The following is an 11,182-nucleotide window of genomic DNA, read 5'->3' as shown; positions in this document are numbered from 1 at the left end:
TGCCGATGCATTGCGAGTATTTAAACTCAAGAAGGAAGAGGAAACTTTTAACTATAGACTAGTCTCCTCTATCTACCTCTCCATCTTTAGTGAATGGAGAGAAAGAATAGGAGAACATTGTCTTTGAGCATCCTTTTTTCTCTTCCCCAAGTAGACAGACAAATTAAAATGATGAATTTGAGAGTCTCAGGCTTTTGCATGTCTCCCACAGCATTGATACAGCTTAATGCATCCTTAAAGACAGGCTTTCTAAAATGACAGCTACATGGAGGAAGCCCAGGAGGGACTGACTGAAGACAAGTAAAACAGCAATTGTCGTTTGTGAAGACAAAACCTATATAGGTCTGCCCTATGGAAGAAGCAGGACTTACACTGAGAAATGAGCATTAAAAGAAAAAAAAAATCTACCAATGGATCAATGGATTATTTCAACACAAAGTAACATATAGATGCAATTTCACCCTAGAAAATGAGGAGAAATAATTCAAGCTACAATATCAGAGTCAAAAGCTGAGAAGCAGTAAGTCTAAGAGATTCAGCACATAGCATTTGACAATGATGATTTTGCTGATAAATATTACTGTCCAAATCCTTAAAGCTTCAGTGTTGAATGACAGAGAAGAAAATAAACACCATTTAGTTCCTAAATGCAACAGTGTACTTTACATTAACCAGTTTTAATACTTGGCATTTGAGGCAAGAGTTTTTGATGATCACATCATCTAGTGATAGCTGTATACAAAAAGAATTAACTATAATTCCAGGGACAACTTTTCTCTTGTAGAGCTACAGTTCCCTTATTCACAGACAGAGAAGTAAAATTGAGCCCTCTTAATCATACATAAATTTGAACTTCATCGTGCATCATCCACCTTATTCTTAAAAAAAACCCCAAGAAATAAAAATTCACATTGAATTTGTGAAATTTATTGAAAGATTTATTTATTCATGTAAAATCCACCTCAATTTTGAGCAGATCTCACCACCCAGATTCCCAGTCTATCTGAATATTTCCATTACCATCATGAGGAGCTGACTGCTGCCTTGAAACTGTGGAGGTAATTACTTTAAAAAGCCTTCGACCCCAGGACTCTTGTCATGAACAGATTGCATTGCCTCTTCTTTCCTCATTCCACACATTTTCACCACAGAGAGCAGTCTATTTACATAGAAATTGCAAAAATAACCTTTTATGAATGTAGCACTTACTGTGTGCTTTATTTGTACCATCTTCCCTCTCAGGTCTTGTGAAGGATGAACATTACAATAATGCATACATATTCATAGAGCAATATTGTAGGCTAATTCTCTCAAGGCTGTTTTTATTCACAGCTTATAAATGAATTATTAATAGCCACTGAAATCTATAAATAATCATCATATAGTAGGCTTTGTTGGTCAAATTAAGTCATTTAACTGCAGCACAATGACTAAGGAATATGAAAAATTTAATGTCAAGTGTACTTGCTTTTAATGGAGAATTGAAAAACATATTATAACATCAGCCCAACCAGATATTTGGTGTGGAACTATCTAACAGTATCTTATGCATTAACTTTTGTCCACACACTCGCATCTTACTAAATAACAACGGACATAATATATTGCCTCAGAGCAGTCAAGGATTCAGATGACCAAATACAGACATCAGGGTTAAAACTACCATAATGCACCAGTGTTAGTGTTCATTATGACCTCAGTTAGAAAGGCACTTGGACTCCATATTAATTTAAATACCATTTATTGGAGCAAACACTACAAAGAAAAAGAGGATAGATAATCTTACATGCCTTCAGATGCTGGGAATCCTGAGCTGTGCCACACTGAAAGGACATCTAGCCATGGCATGGCATGCTGCATGCCATGGAAATGTTCACCAGTATTATGGTCTTTAGAGCTCTTCTAGGATTTTCTTAGATGTAAACAATTCCATTCATCATTTCAATTGTCAAACAAAAGAATATTTGCATAAGAACATGCTTCCCTTTTGAATAAGTAAAAGAACTCAGCAGTGGTGCAATCACTGATGTCAAGGGGCAACTGTCTACATGATGCTCTGTTACAATTACCCAGATAAGTCTATCACATGACAAGTGTGCTGGTTTTGGCTGAGATAGAATTAAATTTCTTCATACTCTTTAGTATGTGGCTATGGTTTTGATTTGTGCTGGAAGCAGTGTTGATAGTATTTTGTATGGTGCTTAGCTGCCAGCTGGGATGAAACCACGACACAAGGATAGGACCACTACAGCTAGGCACCTAGAGCTCCTTAACTCATAGGAGAGAAATTGCCACCTTTATAGAGTGCTTCATTTTATTATGAAGTAGAAGTCTAAAATAGGTCTGATTAATTTCCCCTCAGAATTACTTAGCTAATTTAATTATAAAGGGAATGTGAAAGAAAAAATCAGTGTAGATATTTGCACTGTAGATTTCTTAAGTTGTTGAGGTAGTTAAAAATTACTAGTTTATGTACACATTACTAGAGATGAGCTTCTGTAACATATCTCACTACTTCTAACTCCTTTAGTTTCATCAACCTTAGAAGAGTTGGTGAGAGTAGACTCCATTCTAAGCATTATGTCATCAATAGAAAACTTCAGCTTCAATGTCTCTGTAAAAAATAGTTTCTAGAGATCATGGATAAATAACTGAAAGTGTAAAGGCAAAACATGAAAAGGCAAATTAAAATAATCTGCTTATTATCTACTATACATTATGACTTTGGATAGATGGGATCAAGTTCATTTTTAGGGCTACAGTTGTAGCAGTAAACTAAGAAGTACTATGACCTGGTCTTGAGTTAAACTCTTTTCACACAATTCAAGGCAATTTTTTTGATAACATATTTTTGGGAATTCCTGACCAGTTTATCGGCTAAACATGTCCTGGAATTTAGGAGAATGACAGCTGACCTGGGATTAAAATGTACCAGAGATTAACCAATTAAAGAAGAAGCCTGATGGTATTACAGTGCTTACATTTCCTTCTTGATCCCATGAAACTTTATAATTCAGACATAGCCTTGAATCCATGTCATTATTACTGTCTCAGTCAATGGGAGAAAGGTGCATGTGCAAAACAAAGGAATATCAACTTCTGTATTTTAAAGTATGATGAATCAATTCTGATTAGTATTTTGGAGCATGCTTGTTTACATGAGAATTTCAGTAAGACCATTTCGTCATGCTCTCTGGAAGCTCATAAATAAAACTGCATATCTGTGGAAGCTTTTCTGGTGAACAAAATGCATAATTATAGCCTACACAGTTTTTATCATCTAAGTATTGAAAATGTATTACCACCACAGAGCTAAAAGAGCCTAGAAACAGTTCAAAATTCCAGCGTGCTGCCTCATGTGTACATAACAGTCATAACACTACATATTCTTCCTTGAATTTACAGTCAAATCTTTATCAGGACTTCTAATTGCCCTGGAAAACTGTAAGCTGTATGTACTGTAACAAACTGGGGTTTCAGTAGACTCTCAAGAGTAAGAGGCAAACTTTAAGATTCCAACTCCTTTGGATGGCTTTACGTATGTGTCCTTCCCATGGTTTAACTAAAGAGTCAAACAAAAGGCTTTTAAGATGATGAAGGGACTGGAGCATCTCTCATATGACGAAAGGCTGAGAGAGCTGGGACTATTTAGCCTGAAGAAGAGAAGGCTCAGGGGATCTCACCGCTGTATGTTAATACCCGGAGGGAGGGTGGAAAGAGGACATAGCCAGGCTCTTTTCAGTGGTGTCCAGTAACAGGACAAGAGGCAGTGGGCACAAACTGAAACACAGGAGGTTCCATCTGAATATCAGAAAGCACTTTTTTACTGTGGGGTGACAGAGCAGTGGCACAGGTTGCCCAGGAAAGCTGTGAAATCTCCCTCCTTAGAGATATTCAAAAGCCATCAGCCTGGTCTTGGTGGCCCTGCTTGAGCAGAGAGGTTGGACCAGATGACTTCCAACCTCAATCATTTAGACAAAGCTCATTCCTCAGTTTCTCAAGGTTTTCAAGATTTGGATCTTTATGAGAAATAAGGAATTACTAAAGATGGCAGTAGTAGAGGTATTTACAAATGAAGATTTCTGGAGCACTTAATGTTTTAAACCAAATAATTTTTGTGCTCTATATTTTGGTTCCTTATATCTCATATGTGGATGTTGAAAATAAGACAATCTAGTTTACGGACTGAGAACAATTTAGTTTAGGATTGAGGTTCAGAAAATTCTTTAAATTTTTTAATGTTTAAACAATTAATGTATTATTCCATCCTTTAATTTCATAGTTAACAAATACATTTTCTTCTGATCAGCTTTGTAGAAAAGAAAAGCTTGATGATAGTTACTTTTGCAGTGGGTACAAGAACAGCTGCAAACAACTGACCTCTGCGTTTTATGTATCAAGTGACATGACAGACCAGGTTTTGTCACCAGCTGAAAGCCACTGTTATTGACACTGTGGTTTGTAACGCAAATATGACAACACGAGACACATTTGCAAAAGTTTGAGGTAAACTTGGCAAGCAATTGCATAGCACTCAGCATAAAGAAGCCTGAAGAGAATGAGGAAAAGAGGACCACATCCTAGGTTACAGACATAACGATTATTAGAGGTGCTTGATTGCCTCCCCAAGTCATACATATTATATGGAATTCACCAGATGGCCAAGGCAAAAGTCGAGTCTCATCACATGCCTACTAAAAGGCACAGTCACTCTGAGTTGACATGGTGTACAAAATTGCCAAGGGTAAAAAAGGGTAGGATTTCTTTAAAATATTAATGGTAGGAGAAAAATGTGTATTGAACCCAGAGTCAAAATTAGTCTTGAACCAGAAACTTCGAAAAAGGACTTTTCTAAAGGGACTTAATAATTAAAAAAAAAAAAAAATTAAAAGTAATGGAACAGAAACACTCTGATTTGTCCTGAAAGATTTGTCCTCTGGCAAATTGTAGCATCAAAGAACAGGTGAATATCTATGAAGTGCTGAGAGACCGTGGAGAGGAAGCAGGAAGGCAGACAGAAGGACAGATGAAAAAAACCTGTATTCTCAAAGAAAATATCTAGTGTTCTTGGCACACTGAAACACATTTTCAGAAAATGGAAACCCAACTTAATTGAATCCAACAGAAAACGTCAAAAACCTTAGAGGAGAAAATGAGTAGTGGAAAACAGAAAACTGAATGGACATTTGAAGTGTAGAGATGCTAACAGGAGAAATAAGTGCCATGGGATACTCAATTTAATAATTAGGAAAATTTGGTGAAGATTCATTTAGTACTGTTGACTCAATGCAATGACACGTGTTCCTGCCCAAGACTCCCTGAGAATAGCTTTATATAGATAAGCTATAACTCTGATTAAGAAAAGGAACATTGACAAGAAACTAAATTATATTTCCAAGGACACAATGTTTTATACTTCTATTTAAGGGATTATTAGCAACTGAAGCATAAAAAAAGGGAAGCAGCTGAAATCCACAGTAAATTATGATCATTAAATGTGTCAAAAGAAGTCACATAAACATATATGATGGCTAAAATGCTACCCATAAACTCTCATGAACATTTATGGTAAAGGACATGAGAGATACTTGATTGGAAGTAGATCCGAGGAAGACTAACAAAAATTGTTGCTGAAACAGCACCACTGAAATACGTTTATAATGGTGGGTCCTGAGGAGAATTGAAGTTAGAAATATTTATCACTGATTTGCATGTAAATACGCTTAGTAAAATATGAGAACATGGTGAAGAGCTTTGCAGAATTTAATAAAGCTTTGGGCATGGGCAGTAAAATGGTAGATAAAATTCCATGTTGAAAATGGCAAGGCCATTCACAAACTGTGATAGAAACTTTTTGAGAAACAAAGCTGTGTCTGGACAAAATCTGTTTATTGCATGCTAATAATTGTTTGGAGTTTTCTTTTTTTTTTTTTTTTTTTCCTTTTTTTTTAAAGAGATTATTGAGAAATTATTCCAGGAAAAAAAATCAATTGCCTAGAAATGGAATGGAAATTAAATTAAAGCCACATTGAATTAGTGGGAATATCAATGACTACAACCTGAATTTTTCTTCTACTTTATTCTGAAAATAAATGCTGCTGGATAGTTTTAAGTTAGGGAGGCCTACCCAGACAAACCACTGGTCTGAATCACAGTGATTCTTCGTTCCCATATTTTCATGGTAATATTTTCCGTACCTTGAACCAATGTTCTGCCTCCCTAATTATCCTTTGTTCTCTCCTGTTTGTTTCTCGATTGTCAGTCTAGTAAATTGGGAAAGGGAAAATAATCAGTAAATACACTTTAAAAAATATCTTACATAACAAAACTTTTTGGTAGTGCTTTTGCTATTCCCAGTTCTTGCAGCTGACACATAATAAAACAAAAACAAATACAAGCACTTCCTTCTACCAGTTTTGCAGGATAGTTATGGTATGCATCTGTGAGGCCATATGGATTTTCTTTTTTTATTTGTTATATAGTATGAACTCAAGGACATTGAAAAACCTCTAAGTGTGTCTGGAAAAAAAGTTTTTATGATATACACAGATAAAATGACAGGTGTCACCCAAATCATAGCTAATAGCTGTAAAACTACGCAGTATATAAAAATGGCATTTAGTACATGTGAACATGAATTCTGTTGAAAACAAAATTAGGAAATGTCACAGCAAAAAGAAGAGGAAAATGTTTTGTTAATTTAAGTTCACTTAATAGTTCAGGTTGCTTCCTAGGCAGAAACAGATTGCACTAATACAGTGAACAAAAGTACTATTACTAACCTTGTCACAGCCATTTATCATTTTCAGTCTTCTGCAAAACGTTTAGCCATGTGCCTCTCCAGGTTCATGGATTTCAAAAATGGAAACACAGTAATACAAACATTTAACAAAGTTAAATATCTTGAGGAAAATATATTTGTGCATTACATGTAGAGTGCCTGTTGGTTTTAGTTTGTTCTTTTTCAAAAAAAAAAAAAAAAAGTGAATTTCTAAAAGACATACAGTAAAACCCTTGGAAAAATCCTGTTAGACCTAACCCTGCTGCAACAGTAGTGCCTCAGGCTCAACCTACACTTAGGGTTAGGGTTTAAGTTGAGAGAAAAACAGCTACACGTGCTGTGGAGCTGGCGAGGCGCTACGAAAGAGAACAGCAGGCTTCAAAGAGCTCTGGCCTGTGTGAGATTTTTTCCTGGGGCAGTGGCTGGGGGCTTAGTCCAAGGTGCAAGGGAAGTATCGGGGTTCGAGTTAGGGTTGAGAGAAAGAGAAAACCTCTCTTTTTCTTGTTGGTGACTTGTCCTTATTAATGCTAGTGGTCTGCTATCTGCAATTCTGTGACCTTTCTTTTCACTTATTTACGTCGTATTTTCTAGTGTGGCAGCACTTTTGCTTTTGAGTGCTCCTGCTGTTAGTCTCAGATTGCTTTTTCTCATTCTCATTCACCCATATGCTTCAATTTTGCTGTTTTTATGTGTTCATATGGGAAGTATATATCAGTAGTCTCAGGGTCACCTCTCTTCTCTCCTCTTCCTTTTCCTTGTTTGTGAACATTGGCTTGTATTAAAGAAACTAAAGCATGATACTCGACTGACTGGATAATAGTAATCTGAATACTTGCCAAACATTATCTAATTATACTGTGAACAGAAACTTAACAGCCAATCAGTGTGCAAATTTACTCCTGATTAACATACTTCAACCAGTGCTAACAACATCATTAGCAGTCACAACTAACAGGGAATTTATGCTGCTCCTTATGGAAAGTCTATAGAACTAGATGTAAAAGCACAACAACAACAACAAAAGATATCATTTTCATCACCTTTATCATTGTCACCTGCTGCACTGGTGAGAGCTCCTGGTGGTGAATACTCATCTGCGACCATGTTGCTCCTCTTCCAGACAAGTCAGACTTCCCTTTTCTGTTTCTTCTGTCTTCCTGTCTCTCTCTTTTCCTCTCTCTGTCACCTTTTTTTCATTTTTTTCTTTTGGGGTAGCTTTCATCATTGAGCTGAGTTATGCTGTCAGCTAGACTTTCCACTAACAGAGCTCTGCATGCAAGCCTCTTGTAGTCTCTATTGTGCAGCAGAACAGAACCAGGCTGCAAGAACATTTTCCTCTTGGGTGACAGTTGGGTGCTTTTTTAACTCAGTAGAAAAGTTAGAGTGAGGTTTCAGACTAAGAGAAAGAATACAGTGAGTTGGAGTGGGGATGGAATGGTGTTTTAGAAGGAAAGACATTGTCCTAAAGCTTTTAGTATTATTTTCTCATGTTCACAGATTTTTGCCCGTAATTTTTTTTTGCTACTTTCAGCCAGGTCAAGGGCTTAAGTTTTTTTTTTTTTCAAGTTTCGTAGTATTCTTCACGCTCATTAGATAACTCCTTTTAATACTCAGTGTCTGGGGGAGATATAGTATTACATTTACTACAGTGGCTCCTAGAAGCTATTTTCAGGGATTGCTATTTACTGTCTTCATCGTGAAATGCATATGGAAGAATAGAAATGGAATATTACTAATCTGAATTAAAGAAATTCCATCACAAGTGCTGAAGTATTCTAAGATATGATTAAGGACAGCCTGCCTGAGTGCATGCTAAGGCAAATACAGGAAACAAGTTTTACATACTATCTGTTGAGAAGAAGCGCAAACATGCTGTCTTGCATAAGCTCCTACCTCTTGGCTACTCTTAAGTCCTCTGTTTATAGTAAACAATTTGTTCTTCTCAGTCATTTTCAGAATAATAAGAGTTGTCTGACTTACAATGCAATTTTTCTTTTATGCCTTTATGGGAGTTTAGTCCTCCCGTATTTGAGCTTTTGTCTTTTTTTTTTTTTTTCTGAATAGAAGGCAACAAACATTATTGGAAAATATAAAATCAAGCCCATGTCCCAGAGACACCTGCACACACACGTAGACGACACCAACACATCTAGCCATGCAGGCTACCTTAGACAGGGCACTGCCTTTAGCAGCAGCCCCAAGAACACCAACAGCACTCACATAAAGGAGCACAGCCTTGCTCCTTCGTTCCAGCTGAACAGGACTGAAGCGAAAACACGCACACAGTCATGGGTGCCCCAAATATACACACAGCCTCTCAGCTCATCTAATGCCCATGGCTGGACTGTGGGCCCCCTGCCCAGCATGCAGGACTCCTCCTGCTTGCCAGCTAGTCCAGCTCGATGTTCACTGGCAGATAGATGCGCGCACTTGCACACTTGTCTCACACGGAAGTTGCACCCATGCAGTCACAGATCCCTCAACCATTAGCACAAAATTGAAATCCAACTAAAATCTATGTCCAGTCCCTGGCTCAGACCTTGTGTCTTCCCAAATGCTGGTGTCCTGCTTGCTGGCTAGGTCAGCTTGAGGTTTGCTAATGAATGACATGTGTACACACACATTCACAACTAAATTAACTCGGGAAAGATAAATACACCCAGGTCTCTCCGGTTACTGGCACACAGAGCTATATGCCCTGCTATTCACAGTTTTTTTTTCCATCTGCTGACACCCAGGTAATGTAGCACTCTCGTAGGATAGTGAGGTTACACAGAAAAAAAGAGTTAAGGATTTAATGAGAGGAGAAGCTAGAGTGCATGGATCTCATACAGGGTGCAGTCAGACAAGCATAGTGACCTGCACACGTGATGGGCCCCTTTCACCCACCCGCCTCCATTGTCACATCCTTCTTCCTCCCTAATCCACCTGCTTCATTCTTTTTCCCTGCCTTTGTCTCTCCTCTTGAACATACCATAATAAGTTTTGCACAGTCCCACAGGCTCCCTCAAATATCCCGTAATACTCGTGCCACTCTTGTTTCCTCTTTTGTGTCAAGTTCAGGCCACCCCTCTTCACAGTGGTGCCGAGATGCTTCTCTAAGAGCCCGTCCCTCAGTGGCGGATGGGTTCTGGTCTCCTCTGTTGTCTCCATTGCCATCCAGTCTGTCATGTCCGTGTGTCTGTGTGTGTTTAATTATTCAGTTTCCTTTTTATTTGTTATTCGTTTCATACTGAATAGTCCTTAACCACACAACTTAATGAAACAAATGTTCTTTTCTTCCACATAACCTTATGGATTTGCTACAAGTTTTGTTGAAAATAAACACATCTGAGTGTCCATAAACGAAAAATGAGTAAAATCTGAAGTTAAAACTGTTTGGGTTTTTTTTGTTTGTTTTTAACCTTGGTTAAAACATTATCTTACTTGGAGTTAACTGCATTTCCATAAAGTGAGTTAAGAGGAAAAGTTAAATTACCTTTTTTACAGGTTTCATCTTTCTGATCTACAGTGGCCTCATCATTAGAAATACTGTGTTGATTTTAGAAATGCATTTACAAGTTTCTATGCAATCTATTAATATCTCAGCCACACAGCCGGAAGTCTGTATTAAAATGCCACCTTAAAAAAATTATTTTCATATTGACAGAAATACAAGGTATACCGATTTACAACAGTCATGACAATTTATATTTTTTTTTTCTTTTTCTCTTGCAATTTTGCAATTATAGTGTACTTTCTTAAAGACCTTGGTAAATACTAACATGATATGTTTGTGTAATTTCCCAGTGATGTATTCTCATTAGAAAAAAGATTTTGTTGCATTTATGTTCAGACCTTTGAATATTGTCTGCTACTTAGAGAACATCAGTATAGTGTAAGGATCTGAAGGCTTTTATTGCTTATCTTCATGGACAGAGTGTTTTAGTTTTTCCTTTTATAATTAGAATCTTAACAGGAGTTCTCTAAAATGAAACAAAGTAGTAAATCAAAGATCGTAATGTTCTTAATGGAAACTTAACATCCTGCACTTTCCTGTGTATATCAGCAATAACTCAAGCTATCTGATTATTTCTAGGGACAAGGTCACCTCTTCCACACAGTAGCATAGATCCCCTCTGAAATAAACTAACTGAGGTCAAGACAATTACACCTATTTTAATCGAGATGTGTTTATAATCAGAATTATGTTCTCCTGCATATAAAATAAAGATTAAGTAATGGAGTCAGTTTGGCTTCTGGTAAATGTGGTTATACAAATGAGTAATTGACAAGTCTGAAGAAAAAAATTTTCACAGTTTTTTGATTTCAAGTTTTGAATTCAGCTGCATTACCGTTCTTGTGGTTGCTGTATATCATAATATCATCTATACAGTCTTTAGATTAATTCTTCATTAACCC

Source organism: Pterocles gutturalis, unplaced genomic scaffold (assembly GCF_000699245.1).
Source record: "Pterocles gutturalis isolate BGI_N339 unplaced genomic scaffold, ASM69924v1 scaffold1471, whole genome shotgun sequence".
In the NCBI taxonomy this organism is placed as follows: Eukaryota; Metazoa; Chordata; class Aves; order Pterocliformes; family Pteroclidae; genus Pterocles; species Pterocles gutturalis.
The sequence above is the reverse complement of the archived record's forward strand: the minus strand, read 5'-3'. Positions refer to the sequence as shown.